Raw genomic sequence first — 25074 nt, 5'->3', positions numbered from 1 at the left:
GGCAGGATACGCTGGACAAAGGGATGGTTCATGTCCCAGGTGGGACAGTTCAAGATTTCATCATGCTGTTCAGAGGGGTGCACATTTTCAAACTTCTGTATTGTTTATTTCTGGAATTTTCCATTTAATGTTTTTCGAACTGTGGTTAACCGGGGGTAACTGAAGCCGTGGAGTGCGGAACCTGAACTAAGAGGGGACTGCTGACTACTGTAGTTTGAAAAATGAGAGGATGACAGAGTTTTTAGCAGCTCTGTTTTGCTTTCTTTGGGCTTGGCTGTTTCAGTTTCTTAGTTCTGGGGTGTAGGGACTTCAGTCTTAAAAGCTATGCTTTTCATAGTGGGGCCAGCTCTTGTCCTTCTCCAGAAAGATTTTTTTGGGTTGAGGGAAGTTGCTGGTGAGAAAAGGCATAAAGCTTCTTGTTGGTTCAGGTTCTGTATATCCCCTTGCACGCATGGAGACTAGACTTTGTTTCCTCGAAGAAATACAAATGTGAAAGATGAAGCAAAAGGGTTTTTTGTTGTTGTTTTTGTGTGTGTGTTTGTTTTTTACAAAGTAGAAATAGTTTAGTTATGTGAAGCCAGTCTTGTTTGGGTAAGGCTGTTAGCTAGTACCCTAGAGGAACATGGGTAAATAATTATGTATTGTTAAAGAAAGAACACAATGGCAGGGTTGCAGACCAGGTACCTTGGATGTGAACATTGGCCAGAGGATCCATGCTTTATACCACTATGAAAGTGGATAGGATAAAAATCCTTTAAATCTGGGGCTTCCCTGGCAGTCCAGTGGTTAATACTCCACGCTTTCAGTGCACGGGGCACGGGTTCGATCCCTGATCAGGGAACTAAGATCCCACATGTGTCATGGCTGAAAAATTAAAAATAAATAAAAAATAGGGAAAATTTATTTTTTAAAAAATCCTTTAAATTTTTTGAATTTAAAGGATTCAAAAAATTTACAGGATTGAATTCTGTTTTGAAACCATTTTTAAGACAGGATTGAATTCTGTTTTGAAACCATTTTTAAGACAGTCTTAAAACAGAATGGAAAATGTCTCAAAGCAGATTTAATTCAACAATTTCAACTTTTTAAATTATCAGACTAACTTAATATTATTGAAAGTTTGAAAGGAATAATCATCCATAATTCTACCATTATAGCATTATTATTTTTATGCAGTTGCCATGTTTTTATATGTATTTTAAGGTAGTTGTGATGAATGGGTACATTTAATTTTGTAGCTTTTTAGAATATGTTACTTTTTAAAATGTGGATTTGTAATGTTACTCAGTAATAAGATACCTTTTTATTTAGTTGTCATACAGTCGCCTGAAAATAGATGCAGGCTGGTGAAGTGATTCCATTCCTTGAAGTAATACAGGGATTTCATTTGTCACGGTTGTCTGTGAGTTGCTGCCAGTCTGTGGGGACGGGAAAGAGAGGAATGTCAGGGCAGTTTACATCGAGGAGGTGGGCAGGAAGCTGTGGCATCTCCCCCACTCTTGTCGCATTGGTGAGAACTACATGGCTCCACTTAGCCGCACAGGAGGCTGGGAGGGAGAAATAACACAGTAGGAACGTGCTGTGCACAGCTTTCTCCACATTGTGGGCTTCCCGGGGGTGGTTTTTATAGAACTGGGATTACTGGTCCAAAGAGTACGAACATTTGAATAGAATATTTATTTCTACATTACTTTTGTAAAGCAACCATTTCATTGGTCTGGAGACTGACGAAAGGCCAATTGCATAAAGCTTTGAAAAGTGTAATGCTGTCGAGCTTGGAGTAAGAAAAATGGGAATCTCTGGCATTCTTGGCTGGGGCTACACATTCCACCCTACTCTCTCCCAGCTCGGTTGGCATGAGGTTCTGCCAGCAAGAAGCAGGCTGTGAAGCCCTCACCTTGAAGAGGGCTCAGCTCTTTGGAGTGGCAGCTAATGCTCAGTGGCATTTTCTGTGGGTGTGGATTTCAGAGGTACATGGGAGGGCCAGTGGCTCTGCTCATATAGCAGACCGCAGTACTGTTTGGGGCACACGTATTCGTGGATGAGGCTGAGCATAAGCACAGAGAAGATCTGAGCAGGCCCATGGTATTCACGTACTTTAGACTGACCCTGGAGTTCCATGCATGCACCTGGGAGATGTGAAAGGGCCTGAGGAAAGATAAACCTGGGGCAAACTGGAAAACAGACTGAATTTCACAGGCGCTCCCCTACCCATGCACATACCCATCAGCAGAGGTGGGAGCCTCACTGGCTCAAGGTGTTTGAGCATAACCTCTGTCCAGTTACAAGTTGACCGTGAAATTATGCAAAGCTGCAACCCCTCAGGAAGTCAGGCTTAAAAATAAAAAGATACATTTAAAACAAGACTGAGCAGAGACATCAGTGGTGGCATATCACAGGGAGACAGAGTTCACATATTTAGCCCAGACATGATACCAGACAGAAACAAAAGTAAGACAGCAACAATACCTATTAGGGGGAAAAGAATCAGAATTCAGAGTTGCTGTATTATATTATATAAAATCCATAGGTTTAACAACAACAAAATTACAAGCCACGGAAGGAAACAGGAAAAAAGTGTGACTAGTGCACAGGAAAAAGGAGCAGTCAAAAAAAAGTGTCTCTGGGCTTCCCTGGTGGCGCAGTGGTTGAGAGTCCACCTGCCGATGCAGGGGACACAGGTTTGTGCCCCGGTCCGGGAAGATCCCACATGCCGCGGAACGGCTAGGCCCGTGAGCCATGGCCGCTGAGCCTGCGTGTCCGGAGCCTGTGCTCCGCAGCCAGAGAGGCCACAGCAGTGAGAGGCCTGCGTACGACAAAAAAAAAAAAAATAAAATAAAAAAATCTAGACTTGAAGACTACAACACTTGAAATGAAAAATTCACTAGAGGGTCTCAACAGCAGTTTTGAGATGCTAATAAAAAGAATCAGTGAATTTAAAGACAGACCAGTAGATATGATTCAATCTGAAAAACAGAGAAAAATGATTGGAGGAAAATGAACAGAGCCTCAGGGTCAAGCATACAACATAGGCTTAATGGGAGTCTCAGAAGGAGAGAGAAAGGTGCGGAAAATAGCCTTTTGGGAAGCTTTCCAAATTTGATGAAAAACTTTAAACTTCATATCCAGAAGCTCAGTGAATCTTAGTAGGATAAATATGAGACCTGTGCCTAGACACAACATAGACAATCTTGTTGAAAGGCAAGAGAAAACCTTGAGATCAGCAAGAGGAAAAGCACTCATTGCATACAGAGGATCATGGGTATGATCAGTGGCTGCCTTCTCGTCAGAAACACTTGGGGCAGTGGGGTCGCACACCTGAAGTGCTGAAAGAGAAAAAGCTGTCTGTGAATAATTCTATATTTAGCAAAGCTATCATTCAGAAACGAGGGTGAAATACACTCCTGTGCAGAGACTGAGAGAATTTGTGGCAAGCAGACCTACCTTACAAGAAACATGAGAAGTTCTTAAGGTTGTCAGGAAATGACACCAGATGGTAACTCAGATCCACAGGATGAAATGAAGACACTGGAAATCTAAATATGTAGGTTAATATGAAAACTTGAAATACATTTTTTTCCCATTGCTTAACTTTTTAAAAAGGCATTGAATTGTATCTAAAAACAAATTAAGTACCTGTAACATTTCATTCCCCCCCCCAACCTCCACCATGTTATAATTCATCCATCCCAGTTGTACACAAATTGTTCCCAGCTGTTTGCCTTTTTGGTCTGTACGATCTCAAAAGTTTTGGTTTCAGGACCCCTTTCCACTCTAAAAAATTGTTGAAGACTCCAAAGAGCTTTTGTTTATATGGGTTTCATCTATTGATATATTTTTGTATTAGAAAATAAAATAGAAGAATTCAAATACTGTTCATTTAAAGATAACTGTACTACCAATTGCATGTTAACGTAATGTTTTTTAATGGAAAAAAATCTGTATTTTCCAAAGCAAAAAAGTTAATGAGGAGAGTGGCATTGATTTACACTTTGCAAATCTCATTAGTTTTGGCTTAATAGCAGACAGTCTGCTTGGAACTTGTTGCTTTGGCTGAAGTACATGAAGAAAAGCTGGCCCCGCTCGTTGGAAAAGAAAGGGGTACTATCGTAGCCTGTCCTTGTAATTGCGGATATTTTCCTTTGATATGAACCAGAACTCAAGAAATGGTAGTTTCTGAGAAGTTAGTTGCAATGTGGGATCTAAAACATATCAGTGAATTTTTTGATTCATTGTTACATTAAACTTCGTTCCATTAAAACTCATTCCTGTTTAAAGGATAACGGAATAAAAAGTTTGCTCTCTGAAGTAACACATTCGGAAAAAAACTATTAGGGTAATCAAGTATTGCGTAAGAATGTCTTTTGAAAGGCTTTTCATTAAGTAGCATTTGAGATTTCTAAGTTAGGACTTAGTTTAAACTCCTGGGAGCTGGAATCACAGATTTTCTATATCATTACTAGGTACTTGATTTAAAGCTTAGTTATAGCATCATCATCACCACCATCATTATTGTAAAAGTAATACCTCCTTGTGGTAAAATTTAAAAATTCAGAAGGGTATATAGAATGCAGTTAAGGAAACCTTTCCTTCCCAGTTCCCCAGAGGTAAGTAGTGTTTATAGTTTCTTGAAGCAAGAGGAAAAAGCACTCATTGCATACAGAGGATCATGGGTATGATCAGTGGCTGCCTTCTCGTCAGAAACACTTGGGGCAGTGGGGCAATTTTGCAAATTTGGTCACATAAACACCTTGATATGTATTACAAGTATACATAGGAAAATCTTTTTTAAACACATGGGATCATAATAAACGTTGTTCTGTAAATACACAAATCTCGAGCATCTTTGTATCAGTACAGTAGGTATGTCATTCTCTTAGAGACCACTTAGTATGTATGTTACTAGATTGGTTATTGGAAGAAAAAAATTTAGTAATAAAGCACCACTTTTAAAATTTGTTCCCACTTAAGTATTGTTCCTGTTGCATTATTAGTATTTTTATTGGTCAAATACAATAAAATCAGCTGCAAAATGAAATTGCTTATCTTACAAAAAGTATGCAGGTTTTCATAAAATTCATGGGTGTGACATTAAAAGATTCAACACTATTGACAGACTGCCAACTGAAGATCTAAGATGATAACATACTAGATGTCTTTATTTTTATTTTTTTAACATCTTTATTGGAGTATGATTGCTTTACAATGGTGTGTTAGTTTCTGCTTTATAACGAAGTGAATCAGCTATACATATACATATATCCCCATATCTCCTCCCTCTTGCGTCTCGCTCCTACCCTCCCTATCCCACCCCTCTAGGTGGTCACAGAGCACTGAGCTGATCTCCCTGTGCTGTGTGGCTGCATCCCACTAGCTAGCTATTTTACATTTGGTAGTGTATATAAGTCCATGCCACTCTCTCACTTCATCCGAACTTACCCTTCCCCCTCCCCCTCCACGTGTCCTCAAGTCCATTCTCTACGTCTGCGTCTTTATTCCTGTCCTGCCCCTAGGTTCTTCAGAACCTTGTTTTCTTTTTTTTTTAGATTCCATATATATGTGTTAGCATACAGTATTTGTCTTTCTCTTTCTGACTTACTTCACTCTGTATGACAGACTCTAGGTCCATCCACCTCATTACAGATAACTCAATTTCGTTTTTTTTTTTTATGGCTGAGTAATATTCCATTGTATATATGTACCACATCTTCTTTATCCCTTCATCTGTCGATGCACACTTAGGTTGCTTCCATGTCCTGGCTATTGTAAATAGAGCTGCAATGAACATTGTGGTACATGACTCTTTTTGAATTACGGTTTTCTCAGGGTATATGCCCAGTAGTGGGATTGCTGGGTCGTAATAACATGCTAGCTGTTTTTTAAGGGAGCCTGATTCGATTGCAGTGACTTTTGATGCAAATGATTAGAGAGAGACCCTTAGGAAAAATGGATGAAGCCATTCAGTATTTTTGAAAAGATGATCATTGTGATTGAGAAAAAAACATGAAGGATATATTATATTATGTTATCATACAATTTTGTTGAAAAGCTTACACTAAAAAATAAAGTCAACACAATTCTGTTTTTTATTCTTAGAATTTGTGCATAGTTAAAATTATAACTTACATCTTGTTAACTATAACTTAAACTTGTTTTTATATTTGTTATTTTTCATGTCAAAATCTTGAAAATCAGTTATCATTTTCAATTTTATAATTACATTTCGGTGCTTAGCTTGAGAGAGTTCACTAAGTGGCCTTTTCCCAGTATCAGTCATCTCCAGAAGACTAGGAGCTCATGAATTGTAGTACATGGATGTACTTTAACTTAGGTCCCTGTCAATTAAGATATTTAGGCTAGCGAATTCCCTGGCAGTCCAGTGGTTAGGACTCAGCGCTTTCACTGCAGGGGCCTGGGTTTAGTCCCTGGTGGGGGAACTAAGATCCCGCAGACCACGTTGGTACACCCCAAAAAAAAAAAAAAAAGATATTTAGGCTAACAGTATTTTTTTGTGCCTCTTATAAACAGTGCTGCAGTGAATGTCCTGTGCACATATCTTTACATTCCACCGTATGTCCATGGTATACATTTCTGGGAGGGGAAGAACTTTGGGTCGAAAGCTACATGCATTTACAATTTTGCTAGCTCCAAAAGGGTTACATCAATTGACATTCTCACTGCAAAACTGTGTATACTTCACAGTGTATTCCTTGTTGCCCAGATCTTTTCTTAAGTTAGCATAGTGAGAGTTTGTACAATGAGTTCAAATAGTGAAAGATGAGGTGTTACTGAACTCTGTTTAGTTCCTGAGATTTGGATGGCCAGAGTCGGGACAGCCTGGACAGTGAGGGGTCCATCTGAAAACTGATCATACTCTGGTCCCTGAGTTAGATGGTGAGAGTTTGAATAATGCAGAATTCCAGCTGTTTCTTTCTTCTGTCATCTCCACACCCTCACTGGCAGTGAGGTATCATCAATGTTTTTGTCCTTGATAGCGTGATGGGTTAAAATAAAAAGGTGTCTCATTAGGTCTGTTTCGCTTCTCTTTAGTTATAAGTGATACTATGCATATTTTTATTTGAATCGCATTTATATTTTAAAATAATATGTAAAATATCTTCTTGTATCATAAGAGTAATTTTCCACCATTAGGGAAATAAATTCGTTTTATAATATTACTAATATTTTATCGAATTTTTTACTTTTTATGGTAATTTTTTGTATGTGGTAGTTTTATTTAGTGAAATGTATAATCTTTCCCCTTTTAAGGCTTCTGGTTCTATGTCGTAGAGTCTTATCTGCTGTGCCTCAAGGTAATAGGTCTTTCATGTATTCTCCTACAGTCTTTTACATTATTCTTTCGATAATTCTATTAACACAGTTTGTTTTGGTTTTTTTGCGGTACGTGGGCCTCTCACTGCTGCAGTCTCTCCCGTTGCGGAGCACAGGCTCCGGACGCGCAGGTTCAGCGGCCATGGCTCACGGGCCCAGCCGCTCCGCGGCATGTGGGATCTTCCCGGACCGGGGCACGAACCTGCGTCCCCTGCATCGGCAGGTGGACTCTCAACCACTGCACCACCAGGGAAGCCCCCACAGTTTGTTTTTCATGTTTTGATCTTTGCTTCATCTCTGGAATTTATTGTGGTGTAAGGAGTAAGGCAGAAATCCAGCTTTTTTCCTCTCCTTACTATCCAGTTTCCCCTAAATCGTTCATCAACTTACACACCTTTTCCCCCATGTATTTGAAATGCCGCCTTTATCGTGTGTGAAGTTGTTGTGTCTGGTCTATCGCTGGGCTCTGTTGTGTTTCAGTGAGCATATTCATGTGCCAGGATTAAACTGTTTTAATTACAGCTTAATAATATTTTAAAATATGTAATAGGACTATTCTCCCCTCTTTTCTCTCCTACCTGATTGTGCATGCATGGTTATTATCCTAGAAGAATTTATCATTAGTCAAAAACTCCCCTCTCACTACCCGTAAAATATCCTATGGGTGTTTTTACTGGGATTGTTGGAATTTGTTGTTTGGGCAAACTGGCATTATTAGAATTAATGCAAATAAAGTGGTTAGAGCAGCGCCTGGCAGAGAGTAAACAGTCAGAAGAGACCAGCTGCTGCGCTGGATGTTCTTTCTGCGCTTTCAGTGTGTTCACTCCCTCCCTCTTGCTCTGCGCTTCAGGGGGCTGACCTTTATGGACGGCCTCATCAGGGCTGTCTTGCCACTGGCTTCTTGTTGGACTTGGCAGGACTGGTAGGAGATGGGAGGGTGGGAGGGAAGAGAGGTTAGTGTGTATTTCCCAGCCTGTCACCCTCTTAGCACCGTTTGTCTCCCGAAGGCTCACCTTCTGCCTGATGTTTCCTTGCCCATAGTCAGAGTTCTCCCTAGGGTCTGGAAGTCACGGTGGTAACAGCTTCCTGCTGCTGTTGCTACCCTCTGGGAGCTTCACCCTGCCCAGTCCTTAGTAAATAGTTCTTTCATGAATTTCTCCTCAGTTACTCCTTGAAGTGTGTCATCAGTTTTCCTACCAGGAGCCTGACTGATACAGCTGCTCTCATCCTAATACTGAATCTTCCTATTCTAGTCTTTTTTGAGATCCCTCAATAGAGATGAAAACTAGAGTCCATTACCATTTTTGTTGTTTATACTCAGGTTTACTTCTCTTTGGTTGCAGTTGTAAATGGAATCTTTTCTCTCATTATGGTTTCTGTTTGTAAATAGACAAACTATTGATTTTTGTATGTTAATTTTGTCGTCAGCTGCATACTGAATTTTCTAGTAGTTTTTCAGTACCTTTTCTTGTTTATTTCATAATCACTTGCAAATAATGATAACTTTGCCCTTTTATCTTTACTTCATTGGGAGTATTTATTTGGGAATGGTTGTTTATTTTATTCAAATGCATTTTGGGGCATTTGAGATGCTTAAAGTTTTTCACCTTTGATCTACTAATTTGGTAAATTATCCTAAATTATCTAAAATTAACTTACTGTTATATTCCTAGAATGATTCTTACTTGGTTAAGGTATATTATTCTTTTAATGGTTCTACTTGCTAGTATTTTGTTATAGGACTTTTGTAGCAATATCCCTTACAGAAAATTATCTATAGCTTTCTCTCCCCATCCAGTATCGTGTTGCGGTAATAGTACTCTATTGGTATCATTCTTGTATTTTTTGAGGCAAGTCAAATACAGTAAGGCAGCAAAGAAAAGAAAAATTTTTTTTAATACAAAGCTTTTTAAAGCAGTGAGGAAGTTAACTGGTTACCAGGGAAACTAGCATCATACATTGCTAGTTATAAGGATGTCTTTTGTATCAGAGTGGAACAAAATACAATTGTTACAAGACTTAAGATGTGTCTCTGATGAAGTGGTGGCACATAATACCATCTTTCACTTAATAGTTCTTTCATCTACTTTGTCTCATACTGTGAAGAGAAATGGGTAGGTATTAGCCCCATTTAACAAATGTGAAGGTTTAGGTTCAGAGAGGTTGCTGCTTGCCAGAGGCATAAGGCTAATAAGGTTGACCTCTAGACCTAGAAACCAAATCTTTTGACTCATGGCCAATGCTCCTTTACTTCATTATCTTTAAGAATAGAGTTAATGCAGTTTCACGGATCATATCACATACGTATTTCAAAATGGGAGAGATTTTGGCTTAGATTTTATTTTCAAAATGATTATGTGAATTCAGCACTCTTCTTATAATGCATATTATAATTCATTTTCTGTCTGCAACATCTTCTTGGGGGTAGTGTCAGAGAACAAGGTTATAACTTTGTACTATAGATAGTAGCACAGAATCATCCGATTTAAAAACTGGAACTATCTTCCTACCTGCAGAGAATTATATAGGCTCTACCTGGATACAACTGAAATAAAAATAGTGTCTTCTTGTGTTCATGAACAAAAAACACTAAATTTCTTCCTTTTAAAAGCATAAATTGTGTTTTTCTTTATTACTAAGGTAATACATGTTCATGATGGAAAATTTAGGGAAAAAAATAGTCATGCAAAAAATATAAGAATCATCTGTAATTCTACCACCCAGAGATGACAGTGTGAACATATTGGTGTCGAGCTCAACAATCCTAGTATCTGTCTATCTAAATATATTCTCTCTTTCTGTGTCTTACTGTGCATAATGTTTTATAATCTTTTTAAATTTACATTATCAGTAATTTTTCATATGGAGTATCTTATAGCAGTATTTCAGATACTTGAGGTTTTTTTTTTTCTAAATAAAGCCTTATTAGAAACCCAAATATATGCAGTATTCCATTGGTAAATGCTAATTTATAGCTTCATTATGGGAATAAAATGGTTGGTTTAATGAACAGAAAATTTGAAATTGGGTTGTATCCAGTGGCGTGCTGGGAAGTGTTTATAATGACTGGATCTCTGAGTTGTGGTGTTTGCCAGTTTCTGTAGTGTCCTTACTCTTAGCATGGTTGATATGAAGCTCTCGATGTAAAATCAATGAACGAGATGTTGGGACAAGTGCAGAACTTTCTGTCTTGAGCCAGTGTGCGCAGACTCCAGCTCACCACTCGTTATACAGATAGAGTGTTGTTAGTTGCAGGTAGCAAAAAAACTAATTCCAGTTTCTGCAAACAAAAGACTTACCAAGAAGACTCAAGAGTGGCTCCAGGGCGGCGGCAGATCCCGGCGGGCGACGGGAGTTGGTACCTCTGGTTCCTGCCCCTGGTCCTGAGGCGGTGGTGGATAGGCGTTCCGGGATGGCCTTCACGGAGAAGCCGCCAGCCGGCAAGGTCCTGCTGGATGACACGGTGCCACTGACAGCAGCCATCGAGGCGAGCCAGAGCCTGCAGTCCCACATGGAATATATCATTCGGGTACAAAGAGGAGTTTCTGTAGAAAATAGCTGGCAGATGGTTAGGAGATACAGTGACTTTGATTTGCTGAACAGCAGCTTGCAGATTGCAGGCCTAAGTCTACCTCTTCCTCCCAAAAAATTGATCGGTAACATGGATCGTGAGTTCATAGCTGAGAGGCAGAAAGGTCTTCAGAACTATCTCAACGCTATCACCACAAATCATATCTTGTCTAATTGTGAGCTGGTTAAGAAGTTTTTAGATCCAAACAACTATTCTGCAAGCTATACTGAGATTGCCTTACAACAGGTTTCCGTGTTCTTCCGATCAGAACCAAAGTGGGAGGTGGTAGAACCATTGAAAGACATAGGTTGGAGGATAAGGAAGAAATATTTCTTGGTGAAGATTAAAAATCAGCCAAAGGAACGGCTAGTGTTAAGCTGGGCTGGCCTTGGTCCTGACAAGCGTCTGTCAGATAAAGGTTTTCAGTGTCTAATCAAACTTCTGCCGTCCTGTTTGCACCCTTACATCTATCGTGTTACCTTTGCCACAGCTAATGAATCCTCAGCATTGCTAATTAGAATGTTTAATGAAAAAGGAACTTTAAAGGACCTGATCTACAAGGCAAAACCAAAAGAGCCATTCCTAAGGAAGTACTGCAACCCTAAGAAGATTCAAGGCCTTGAACTTCAGCAAATAAAAACATATGGGTGGCAAATATTAGAGGTACTAAAGTTTCTCCGTGACAAGGGATTCCCTTATGGGCACCTTCATGCTTCCAACGTGATGCTGGAAGGGGACGCTTGCCAGCTGCTGGACCTTGAGAATTCCTTGCTGGGCCTTCCTTCCTTCTACCGATCTTATTTCTCACAATTCAGGAAAATCAATACATTGGAGGGTGTGGACGTCCACTGCTTTGGCCACTTACTGTATGAAATGACTTACGGACGACCGCCAGACTCACTGCCTGTAGACTCCTTCCCTCCTGCACCATCTGTGGCTGTGGTGGCTGCGTTGGAGTCTATGCTGTCTTGTGAAGCCTGTAAAAATGGCATGCCCACCGTCTCCCGGCTCTTACAGATGCCATTATTCAGTGATGTTCTGCTAACTACTTCCGAAAAGCCACAGTTTAAGATCCCCACAAAGTTAAAAGTGGCATTGAGAATTGCCAAAGAATGTATAGAAAAGAGGCTAATTGAAGAACAGAAACAGATCCACCAGCATCGAAGACTGACGAGAGCTCAGTCTCACCATGGATCCGAAGAAGAAAGAAAAAAGAGGAAGATCTTAGCTTGAAAGAAGTCAAAACGATCTGCTGTTGAAAATAGTGAAGAGCATTCAGCAAAATACAGCACCTCCAATAATTCAGCAGGATCCGGGGCCAGCTCACCTCTCACATCCCCGTCATCACCGACTCCACCCTCCAGAGCAGGGATGTCCGCGTTACCCCCACCTCCTCCACCTGCGCCTCCGCCACCAGCAGCTCCCTTGCCTCCTGTGAGCACAGAGGCGCCCACACAGCTTCCGCCCCAGGCTGTGAATGGCGTGAGCCGAGGGGCCTTACTCAGCTCCATCCAGAATTTCCAAAAAGGAACTTGGAGGAAAGCCGAAACCTGTGATCATAACGCTCCTAAGATCGGGTAAAGCTTTGTGTTTACACTCGGAGGGAAAAGTTGTTTTGTTTTTCCTTCCACCTCCAACCCCTAAAGTACCCTCTATCTGGATGAATAATTGCTGAGCCAGTACAGTCACATACGACTTCGCAGATGCTCATGTAAGAGGCTTTTCAAGAGGGAAATAGTCTTCAAGTAGAATAAAGTCAGGCTGGCATTGCTGCCTTAAGAAATAGTTTGCTCCTTTGTTACTCTTGTGAAGGAGTCTTGCTCTTCCTCTAATGGTCATCTTTTGGTGGCAGCAGCATATTGGAATCAATGATTTCCACCAACAGAAGGAAGTGGACAAAAAACAATGACAATATACAGTCACAGCGGTGAATGGCCTTCGTGTTGCAGTCCCTCCTATACCATCAGACAGCTCCTAGAAATGTTCCTCTCATGGTTCATTTCTCTATTCTGAAGCATTTTCTGGTTATTTCTTAGATAACTCCCATTATTGCTACCTTAATTTCATCCTAGACATTAACACTGTAGCCCAAAGCATAGTTATGTCGCTGAGAGTCAGAGAAGCAACTGAGTTCTTCATTTTCCCTTCAAGTAGAACGGGGAAAGTTCGTAACAGTCTCTTAAGTTCAAACAGGAACTCCACTGTGGTTATAGAACTCAGGGCTGCTAAAGGAACTACTCTAGATTCTTAGTTCCTTTTAGTATGTATCGAACGGACAGAAAAATGTTGACATCAGAAAAAGCTCTTGCCAGTTAGAGGATCTTCTTAATCCTCAGCAATTAAGTCAAGTTTGGCGTTTGTGGGGGTGGGTTATTATACAACACAAGTGCATCCGGCAGAATCAGTTCTGATTTTCCAAAGATTTATCCAAATATATCATCTTTTTAATGTTACTCATTTATTAGAAAGATCCTTTATCCTATGATTTGCTTAAACCCTTAAATAAATTGCACTTTAAAGGATTATAAATAATCCATCTAAAAATTCAAGTTACACACATCAGTGTTGATTACTATGCAGAGAGACTGTCATTGTGTATAGTTTCATGTAATCTGTGATAAATGTTCAGCTGTATTTTTATTAAAATAAACCATGTCTAGAAAATGAAAAAAAAAAAAAAAAAAAGTGGCTCCAGATTTGGTTAATTCAGCAGCTCAGTATCATCATTACTGACCCAGGTTCTTTCTGTCTTTCTGTTTTGCTAGCTTCAGTATGTTGGAGTTGTGCTCATGCCATGGCTGCACAGTGGCTTTAGTAGTTCCATGTATTCAGACATGACAGCTTCCAGAGGACAAAATGGGCTATCTTCCCTTTTGTCTCATTTTAAGTTTAAAGGAACCCATCCCATGAGGCGCCCCACCACAGACTTTGCGTCACACCTGTTTTACGTGGCCATTTCTAACTCAGTCTCTGGCAAGAGAGATGGACCCGTTATGACTGGTTTGGACCAGTCAGGGCCCACTCTTCAGGGCTGAGGCTGCCCACACTCCCCTGAAGCACATGGCTGCCCAGACACCTGAACAAAAGGTTGCTTTAGGAAGGAGGGAAGGAGGGGTGGATATTGAACATACAACCGACAGTGTTGTCTGCACAGGATTGTGGATGGCTCTTCCAATCATTTGATCAGCTTCGGTATTTATTTTTCTATTTTATTTTGACAGTGTGATAAAATTTTTCATTCATTGAGAAAAATTGCAAATATTAACAGTATTCTTCTCAACTCATTCTGTGAGGCCAGCATTACCCTGATACCAAAACCCAACGAAGACATCTCAGGAAAAGGAGACCACAGACCAATATATCGTATGAATGTGGACACAGAAATCCTAAACAAAATACAGACTGAATCCAGCAACATATATAAAGAATTATACAGCCTGACCAAGTGGGATTATCTCAGGAATGCAGGGTGGTTTGATGTTCAAAATTCAATTAACGTAATAACTGTATCAGTAATGATACACCCAGAGAACTAGGAATAGAAGTGAACTTCCTCAACCTGATAAAGGGTATTTATGAAAATCCATAGCTAACATCGTACTTGATGGTGAAACTTTCCCCATAAGATCTGGAACAAGGCAGGATGTCCAGTCATGCCACTTCTATTCAACATTGTGCTAGAGGTTCTAGCCGGGTCAATTAGGCAAGAAGAAGAAAAGGCATCCAGATCAGAAAGGAAGAAGAAAAACTATTCACAGATGACATGATCCTCTTTTTAGAAAATACTAAGGAATTATTAGAACTAATAAATTAGTTCAGCAAGGTTGCAAGATACAAGGTTAATATACAGAAATCAGTTGTTTCTATACTCTAGAACAACTGAAAATGAAATTAAAACAGTTCCATTTACAGTAACATTAAAAAGAATAAAATCCTGAGGTTGTTTGTTTTTTTAATATTGAGTTGTATGAGTTCTTTATATATTTTGGATATTACCCTTATTGGACATATCATTTGCAAATACCTTCTCCCATTCAGTAGGCTGCCTTTCCGTTTTGTTGATGGTTTCCTTTCCTGTGCAAAAGCTTTTTAGGTTGATGTGGTCCCATTTGTTTATTTTTGCCTTTGTTGCCTTTGCCTGAGGACACAGATCCAAAAAAATATTGCTAAGGCCAATGTCACATCACATACTTGTCTGTTTTCTTCTAGAAGTTTTATGGTTTTAGGTCTTACGTTTAAATCTTTAATCCATTCTGAGTTTATTTTTGTATATGGTGTAAAAAAAAATGGTCCAGTTTTATCCTTTTGCATGCAGATGTTCAGTTTTCCTACTATCATTTGTTGAAGATGCTATCTTTTCCCCATTGTATATTCTTGCCTCCTTTATCGTGGATTAATTGAACACATGTGCATGGGTTTACTTGGGGGATCTCTATTCTGTCATTGATCTGTGTGTCTGTGTTTGTGCTGATACCATACTGTTTTGATTACTGTAGCTTTGTAGTATAGTTTGAAGTCAGGGAGTATGGTACCTCCAGCTTTGTTCTTTTCTCTCAAGATTGCTTTGGCTATTTGGGGTCTTTTGTGGTTCCACACCAATTTTAGGATTATTTGTTCTAGTTCTGTGAAAGAGGCCATTAGTATTTTTATCGGGATTGCATTGACTTTGTAGATTGCTTTGGGTAGTATGGGTATTTTAACAACGTTAGTTCTTCCAGTCCGCAAGCATGGTATATCTTTCCATTTATTTGTGTTGTCTTCAGTTTCTTTCATCAATGTCTTATAGTTTCAGAGCACAGGTCTTTTACCCCATTGGATAAATTTATTCTTAGGTCTTGTTTTTTTGATACAAACAATCTGGCTGACAAATGGAAAGAGGACGCAAATAGGCATTTTTCCGAAGGAGACGTACAGATGGCCAACAGGCACATGAAAAGGTGCTCAACATCACTAATCATCAGGGAAATGCAAATCAAAACCACAGTGAGATATCACCTCATGCCTGTCAGAATGGCTTTCATCAGAAAGACAAGAAATAGCAAGGGTTAGTGAGGATGTGGAGAAAAGGAAACTCTTAAGCAATTTATTTAAGGGTTGGTGGGAATGTAAATTGGTGCAGCCACTATGGAGAACAGTGCGGGGGTTCCTCCAAAAGTTAAAAATAAGAACTACCAGGGGCTTCCCCGGCGGTCCAGTGGTCAAGACTCCACACTCCCAATGCCGGGGGCCCGGGTTCGATCCCTGGTCGGTGAACTAGATCCTGCATGCAGCAACTAAGACCTTGCATGCCACAACTAAGAGCCTGCGTGTTGCAGCTGAAGATCCCACGTGTGCAACTAAGACCCAGAGCAGCCAAATAAATAAATAAATACTAAAAAAAAAAAAAAAAAGTAGAACTACCATATGATCCAGCAATTCTACTTCCAGGTATTTATCCAAAGAAAACAAAAACAATAATTTGAAAAGATATATGCACAGAAATATTCATTGCAGCATTATTTACAATAGCCAAGATATGGAAACAATCTAAGTGTCCATCAACAGATGAATGGATAAAGAAAACATGGTGTTTATTTTTATACATAGATACATACATATATATATGTTGTGTGTATGTGCCACACAGTGGAATATTACTCAGTGCTGAAAAGGGATGAAATCTTGCCATTTGTGACAGCATGGATGAACCTAGAGGGTATTATGCTAAGTGAAATAAGCCATACAAAGAAAGATAGATACTGTATGTTTTCACTTATATATGGGAATCTAAAAAACAAAACAAATTAACAAATATGAAACAGACTCACAGATAAAGAGAACCAATGAATTGGGTGGGGCGATAAGCAAAATAGGTAAAGGGGATTAAGAGGTACAAAGTACCAGGTATAAAATAAATAAGTCACAGGATATAATGTATAGCACAAAGAATATAGTTAATATTTTAATAACTTTGTGTGATGTGTAATGTATAAAAATACCAAATTACTCTGTTGTACACCTGAAACTAATATAATATTGTAAGCCAACGATACTTCAATTGAAAAAAAAGAATGAAATAAGAATAAATTTAACAAAAAGTGCAAAACATCCTCTGAAAACTACAAAACATTTAAAGAAATCAAAAATCCAAATAAATGGGAAAATACCCTATGTTCATAGATCAAAAGATGAAATACTGATAAGGTGGCAGTACTCCTCAAGTTGATCTACAGTTTCAGCACAGAATCTCAGCTTATTTCTCTATAGAAATTGATAAGCTGACTTGAAAATTTATATGGAATTGCAAAAGAACCAGGATAGCAATAAACAATCTTTCAAAAAGAGAGAACAAAATAGGAGGACTCACACTTCCTGATTTCGAAACTTACTACTACAAAGGAACAGCAGTCAGGACAGTGTGGTACTGGCACTTAAGCTTGCAGTACTTACCTTTCATACTTATAGACATATAGATCAATGGAATGAATTGAGAGTTGAGATAGAAATCCATGTGCCTTTGATCAACTGAGTTTTGAGAAAAGTGCCAAAACCATTCAATGCGGAAAGAGTACCTTTTCAGTAAACTGTGGTAGAACAACTGGATAGCTAGCCGCATGCAAAAGGATGAAGCTGATCCTTATAAGTTAAAATGGATCAAAGATCTCATTTTAGGAACCGAAACTATAAAACTTAGAAGAAAACATAGGGTGAATCTTTATGACTTTGGATTTGGAAAGGATTCTTTGATCTGAAAAATGCATGAGCAACAAAAGAAAAAAATAGGTACGTTAGATTTCATCAAAGTTAAAAGTTATTGTACTTCACAGTGCACTATCAAGAAAGTGAAAAGACAACCCACATAGTGGGAGAAAATCATATACCTAATAAGGGAGTCATTTCTAGGATAGAAAAGGAACTCGAGAGACTTCCCTGGTGGCATAGTGGTTGGGAGTCTGCCTGCCGGTGCAGGGGACACGGGTTCGAGCCACGGTCCGGGAGGATCCCACATGCCACGGAGCAACTGGGCCTGTGTGCCACAACTGCTGAGCCTGTGCTCTAGAGCCTGCAAGCCACAGCTACTGAGCACACGTGCCACAACTACTGGAGCCCGTGCTCCGCAGCAGGGGAGGCCACCACAATGAGAGGCCCACGCACCACGGCGAGGGGTGGCCCCTGCTTGCTTCAGCTAGAGAAGGCCCGCGTGCAGCAATGAAGACCCAACACAGCCATAAATAAATTAAAAAAAGAAAAGATAATGCAATTAAAAAATGGACCAAGGGTCTGAATAGTCATTTCTCCAAAGAAGATATACAAATGGCCAAAAAACACATGAAAGATGCTCCAACATCTTTTCCATCAGGGAAACGCAAATCAGAACCACAATGAGAGATGGCTAGAATTAAAAAATCAAGATAATAAGTCTTAGCAAGGGTGTGGAGAAATCAGAACCCTCGTGCACTGCTGGTGGGAATGTGAAATGGCACAGCCTCTTGGGATAGCAGTTTGACAGTTCCTCAAGATGCTAAACGTAGAGTTACCACATGACCCAGCAGTCTCACTTCTAGGTATATACCTAAGAGAAAGGAAAACCGGGCCCCACAAAAATTTGTACATGAATGTTTATATCAGTAACAGCATTATTAAATAACCAAATGGTAGAAATACCCTGAATGTTCATCAACTGATAAACAGACAAAAAGTGTTATGTCCATAATGGAATATTATTAAACAATAAAAAGGAATAAATTTCTGATACATGCTACAACTTGGGTGAACCTCGAAAACATGCCGAGACACAAAATAAGCCAGACACAAAAGGTCACATTGGGTGTGATTCCATTTATATAAAATATCCAAAAATTTGATTGCTGTAAGGATAGAAACAAGATAGGTCGTTGCTGTGGGCTGGGGGAGGGAGAATGGGGACTGACTGCTCATAAGTATGGGGCTTCCTGTGGGATGAGAAAAATATTAACAGTGGTGATGGTTGCACATACGTGCGACTACACTGAAAACCATTGTACTGTGTATTTAAATGGGGGAATTGTATTATTTGTGAACTGTATCTCAAGAAAGCTGTTTTAAAAATCTTAACAGCGTTTCATTTAGAGATTTCCTTGCAGTTTCAGAATATTTTTAAATTAATGATCCAGAATTTTGAAGGAAAAATAGTCGGAAATGTTAGTTTCAATGTATTGTCAGCAATAATATCTAAACTTTTGTCCATCTTGTTTGTCATAAATGTAAAGTCAGAAAAGTAAGCCAAAGTTGTACTAAGCATTAAAATAATAATATACAACCCCAGTGTGTTCTTACATGTTCACCTGTTAGTATAAAGCTGCTTCATTTTAATGAAAATATATGCTGAACAGATGCATCTGAGCTGTGCCTTGCATTTGTTTATGGAGCTTGGTTCCTTCGGTGGAGCACAGTTTTACACAAGGAACCATGCACAGGCACAAATGAAAAAAGAGAAGGTTAATTCAGAGCCCAAACTTTTCTAATCAGTAACACGTGTATGAAACAGTCATATCCATATACAGAGAAGCCAGAGGATGGCCTAATTTAAGATATATGTGAAAAGATGTTACTCTGGGAGCATAAATTAATATTTTGGTAGGAGTCCCCAAAGAGTTAAAATTTAAATGTTTGAATATGTGCATTTTTTGAGAAATGACTCACATACCATAAAATTCACCCTTTTAAAATGTACAGTGTGCTTTTTAGTGTATTCACAAAGTTTTGCAATATTGTACACCTTCACTACGATCTAATTTCAGAACATTTTCATCACCTAAAAAAGAAACTCTACCCACAGTCACTCCTCACTCCTCCCTCCCCAGCCCCTGCAACTAGTCATCTACTTTCTCTCTGTATTTACATATGGAATATGTGCATTGTTTTTACTACAAATTTGAAATAGTTAAAAGTATCCAAGAATTAAATGAAATCTTTTTGAAGACAGAACATTTATGTTTTATAGCATTCACTTTAAATGATTGTAGGTAGTCCACTTCACTTTCACTTTAGTAATCAACCAGTCAGTCCATTATGGTAATTTCCTTAAGATTATTTCCTAGAAGTGGTATGACTAGTTAAAATATTAGGTGTAGATTAAAGCCTTTTGATAAACATTGCCAAACTACCTTCCAGAAAGCTTATATCAATTTATACTCAAACAGTAATGTAAGAAAGACTCATGTAAGTTGTAAAGTATAATAATACAAGTAACTAAATTTGTATATAGGGAGAGAGGTTCATAACTGCCTTTCAATTAAATGTTTACTTGTCTAATTTTGAAAATTGTTTTCTCCTCAACACTTCAGAAACTTTTCAGTGAACAGGAGTCATAATTTTTAAATCAATTTTACTTGAAACATTACCTCAAATTAGGAATGCAGCTGCATAGTACCAGTCTGTATTCCAGGTTCAAAACAAGAAACTCTTTAAATATACCTTATTCATCAGTTGTAAATTGCCTGTACTTTATGTAACTGGCTCTTAATTGTTCATACAATAAATCCTTCAGCTGTATCAAATTACGTATTTCAGTTCGTTTTTTTTTTTTTAATGCTTCCTCAGTAAGTCTTGAAATAAGCCATTTGGATGGCCCAAATGACTGTTTAATTTTCTCTTTATACAACTACATGTTGGAGATGTTAAAACCGATGTGGCTTTCCCAAGTGGAAGGGAATTTATTCCAGACAGAGGAAATGAGTTGGGTATAGGTGTGGCAGTTGTCATGTCCAGGCTGTGATCAGGAAATTGTGAGCAAGTTATTTGGTTGGAATTGGGGTACATAAAGGGTGAAAATGAGATAATAAGGTTAAATTTGTGCCATAAAAGGCAAATATTAACTGGTTTTCTGTATCTTCTTGTTAATAAAAAAAATGCTGCTAATAGGGTATAGGGGAGGATGTATGATAAGGTGCTGTGTATGCAGTTTGATGAGAGGGTTAAAGATTCTGTGCTCTTTGGAGTGTCACCCCTTTTAACCTTGATCATATAGGTTTTTCTTATATCAGTTTTTCGCATATCAGCTTTTCCCCCTCAGTTTTATCAGGTTTTTTTTTTTTTTTTTTTTTTTTAAGTGATGTGATGGTGTGCTGAAGGGGGCACATCTCTTTCAGAAGTGTGTGTATTTGGGTGAGGATGAGGGGGAAGGGGGAAGGGCATGCATACACGCACACCTGGCCTAATTGATAATGGCAAATCCCAGAAGAATCTCGGATTTGGGCAAGGGATTCATGAATCCACATGTATTTGCAATAGTAAACTTAAAAAAACAGACTCATACATATATATATTATTATTTTTCAAATATAAGTAGATACACCTGTGATTAAATAAAATTCATTTAAAATAACTGCTGAACTCTCAGTGTTAGATCATTTTGTATTTTCTCGATCAGTGCATATGTTTTGTATTCTTTTATGAGATGGTCAGTCACATGAGTCAGCCACAGAGGAGACGTGGGAAAAGCTCACGAAGAAACAAGGTGTATTATGCTCACGGGTCCTAGAGACAGGAGCCCTGGTACGCCACACAGGGCCACGTGGGAGAGCTCCAGGGTGGTCAGAAGACAGAAGACAGGAGTGAAGGGGAAGTTAGGCCATGGCCTCTATGCAGGTTTCCTAGAGAAAGGCAAGGCGGGGCAGAGTGAATGGTTCAGAATTGGTTACTTTGAATCATTTTGCAGGCTTTGGGCTACAGGAGTGGTCCCTAGTTGCCTGGTACCTGACCCTGGGATGATTAGTTGTTTTGAGATGCAAGGATCTGATGGAGGTCTGGCTCTGGATTGGCTGGTTTGCATAATCAAAGACATGCTTCTGGCTATCTTTAAGAGTTGGCTATCCCATGGAGGGGCAAGTCTCCCCAGTCAGAAAGGTTTTTAAGATGTCAAAACAGCATTACAAAAACAAACAAACAAAAAACAGCATTATAGGGCTTCCCTGGTGGCGCAGTGGTTGAGGGTCCCCCTGCAGATGCAGGGGATGCGGGTTCGTGCCCCGGTCCGGGAAGATCCCACATGCCGCGGAGCGGCTGGGTCCATGAGCCATGGCCGCTGAGCCTGCGCGTCCGGAACCTGTGCTCCGCGACGGGAGAGGCCACAACAGTGAGAGGCCCGCGTACCGCAAAAAAACCCCCCAAAAAACAGCGTTATATGCGGATAATAATGGTATAAAATTACACGCAGTGCAGGATGTCAGAAGAGTAACCCGTATCGTGTGGGGTGCACGGACTATTGGACACTTAGGAGGTTAACCACCGCCTATGCCCGCCATGTCTGATCTCCTTAAAGGGGTAGAATTGTGACTTAGACCCTGAATTACTTGGGCAAATTTATGATTGTTACGTGCCTGCCTGTTTTTGATGCCACTGACTGAAAATGGACTATTACCATTGGGTAATGACTGACAAAAATTTGATAAGGGGAGCATTATGGTCAAGCTTTTACCATGAGCAAAACCAATGAGTAAGTTAATGAGTTTTTTTTTTTTTTTTTAATTCCATGGCTGTCTTACATTGTAACTTAGAGAACCTGGTAATTTAAGTAGGAGCTAGGTTGATTGCTCTGTAGAGAGGGGAAAGCCATTTTATAGAATTTGCTTTGAGTCTTTGATATGCATGAACATGTTAAAGCACTGGTTAGAGGGTGTTAAATGATTTTTAAAGGCTTATACATTTTAGTTAATGACCCTTCCCTGGGACTGTGTTGGAGAATTGGGTAAGAACACCTCGGTAACGTTCCTGGATTATCTTTAAGCATACCTTAGCTGTCTACTTTCCCATTATCCAGCTGGAGGAAGCCAAGGCTTTTAGAATGTAACTTTTGTATCAAGACTCCATGATAGGAAGGGTAGACCTCAGATTTGAACCCATGATCACGTACGTGATCCAAAGTCGCTGCTCTCCTGGTTCAATTATAAGAAGATAGTTGTTGGCATGAATTTCAAACTTAAGAGAATTCCAGACTTTGAGGAAAATTAGATGAAAATATTTTTCCTCTGTACTTTTTAAATTGTACTAAAATACACCTAACGTAAAATTTATTATTTTAACCATTTTTAGATGTACAAACCATCATTTCTGTCCATTTGCCCAGCTTTCTCATTGGCCGCACAGAAACTGTGTACCCATTAAACAGTAATTGCTAGTCCCTTCTTTCCCAGCCCCTGGAAACCTCTATTGTGCTGTTTGTGTCTATGAAGAAAATTTCTTTGTAATGAGAGAATTTGTTGATGTTAGATGATATAAATTAAGTTTTAAATTTCTTTGTAGAGTGTTGATTATAAAGGCATTTCTTTTGAACAAAGAAGTACCATGTACTTCAATGTAAGTTAAAAGTTATTTTTGCCCTTTTCTTTGCCTATTCTATTTTAAACAAGATATTATAATTACGTGTGCGAAGTACAGAAGCCTTGGTGTTCTCATTTTATTAAATGTAAACCAATGGTGTTAATTTAAGAGAACATAGTTCTTTTTTCTGAACCTTTTACCAAGTTGCTTTTTATACATTGTTCCAGTTCCAGCTCCTTAAGGTAGTAGCATCAGTCTTAATTGCCTTTGCAATTAAGTTCATCGAAATGGTGGCAAATTCAAAAGAGGACAGTCTTTTCGCTAGCCTGCGTAAATTTGTATCATGTTCTCCTAGCTGATGGATGTCAAATTGCACATGATTTGATTCAAGCTATTTTTTAAAATGAGCACAGAATGTTATTATTATTGCTCATTGTATCCCATTAGCAATAGTTACTGGGAGGTGCTCTGTACTTTGTCCAGACCCTGGGCTTTGGGCTTCTTTTGTTCGATATACTCAGGAGGTTGTGAAAAACGCAGAGTTCAGGTTCACCCACTTTACTTTGACCTTGCAGTGAGAGCCAGCTTCAGTACTCTGCCCGCCTTTATGCATACCTGCCTTTACTTAGTTTTTGCCCGAGTGTTCCCTTATTTTATTACCAGCTCATGGATTCATTTCAGTAGGTATTTTCTGTATTTTCCAGCATTTTCAGTTGTTTTCAGTGGCAGGGTCCATTCTCTAAACTAGTCTGCTGTTGGAAATGATCCTGTGATCAAATGACTCCTGTGATCTCAGAGACTTAAACCGAATCATTACAGCCACCCGGTAAATAACGATAGGAATAGGAACACAGGTTTTGTCTTGATGATTAGCTATAATTTATGCTTGGCTGCTTCTTCCAAATCAGTGTCTGTTACAGAACTGGATGGCAGAATTTTTAATATTATCTGCTGTATCTTGCTTTCATTTTGTAAAGGAACTAAGGGAGCCTAGATTGGAGGAAGGGGCTGAACCAAAAGTTCCTTCTCTGGCCTAGGTCTGGAAGAAACTATTAACAAGCCCTACAGGGGATGCAGTTTGAAATTTGTTGAGCGTTGGCCTTCTTGTCACTTGCTTTTTGTGTTACAGTTAAAGCTGTTTCTTATTGGCTTTAATGTTACAGAGGTGTAAGAGGGAATGTTATTTATATTCATGTGTGAGAGAAAATAAACGCGTGGGGATGTGCTGTTTAGTTTGAATAGTTACCATTGGCGAGTTTTGGTCTTTTGCCCTCCCAGTCCTTTCCTGTTTGTAAGCCTGAAGATTTTGGTTTTAACCGTCTTATCGTCTCTCCTTGAGTAATCTTACCACATGGTCTTGAGTGCTTGGGAGGGGATTAATCCCAAATCCCTTCCTCAGCTCACCACAAGCCAGACTCCTGGATGGACATTTCCACTTAGTTGTCCTTGGGGCACTGAGCCCTCTCCTGAAACAGAGCACATTAGTCTCCTGAATCCTGTCACCTTTCTCTGTTCCTGTGACCGCTCCCCTAACCTCAGCCATCGTCTTATTCTGGGTTAAGGCAGCAGCCTTCTTACAGAGCTCCTGAAGACGGAAGTCTTCTACTGTATTAATCCATTCCATCCACTGGCACCCAAAGTATTTTTTCCAAAATAGAATTTACGCATCACTCTCCTAAATAAAACCTTTCAATGGGTTCCTTTTGTCCTTTGTACACAATTCAGACTGTCAGTATTGTTGACAGTCCTCATTCTCTAGTCTCAATCCCTTACCACTCCCACCTTCACTTTACACTGTAACCTGTACTAAACTTCCTTTGTGGGTGGGAGGGAATAGATTTTGCTCCTCTTTTTGAAATTAAACTTTATGGAGGTATAATTTATACAATGTG

General features: G+C 39.3%; 1 protein-coding gene and 1 pseudogene across 1 annotated transcript in view; both read left to right on the top strand.

Moving 5' to 3' along the window:
* PDE7A (phosphodiesterase 7A) overlaps positions 1–25074 on the top strand; it is a 112730-nt gene that overhangs the window by 23306 nt on the left and 64350 nt on the right. The window lies entirely within an intron of this gene.
* LOC136136826 (PX domain-containing protein kinase-like protein pseudogene) lies at positions 10745–12136 on the top strand (annotated as a pseudogene).

This window comes from Phocoena phocoena, chromosome 17, assembly GCF_963924675.1.
Source record: "Phocoena phocoena chromosome 17, mPhoPho1.1, whole genome shotgun sequence".
In the NCBI taxonomy this organism is placed as follows: domain Eukaryota; kingdom Metazoa; phylum Chordata; class Mammalia; order Artiodactyla; family Phocoenidae; genus Phocoena; species Phocoena phocoena.
The sequence above is the reverse complement of the archived record's forward strand: the minus strand, read 5'-3'. Positions and strand labels throughout refer to the sequence as shown.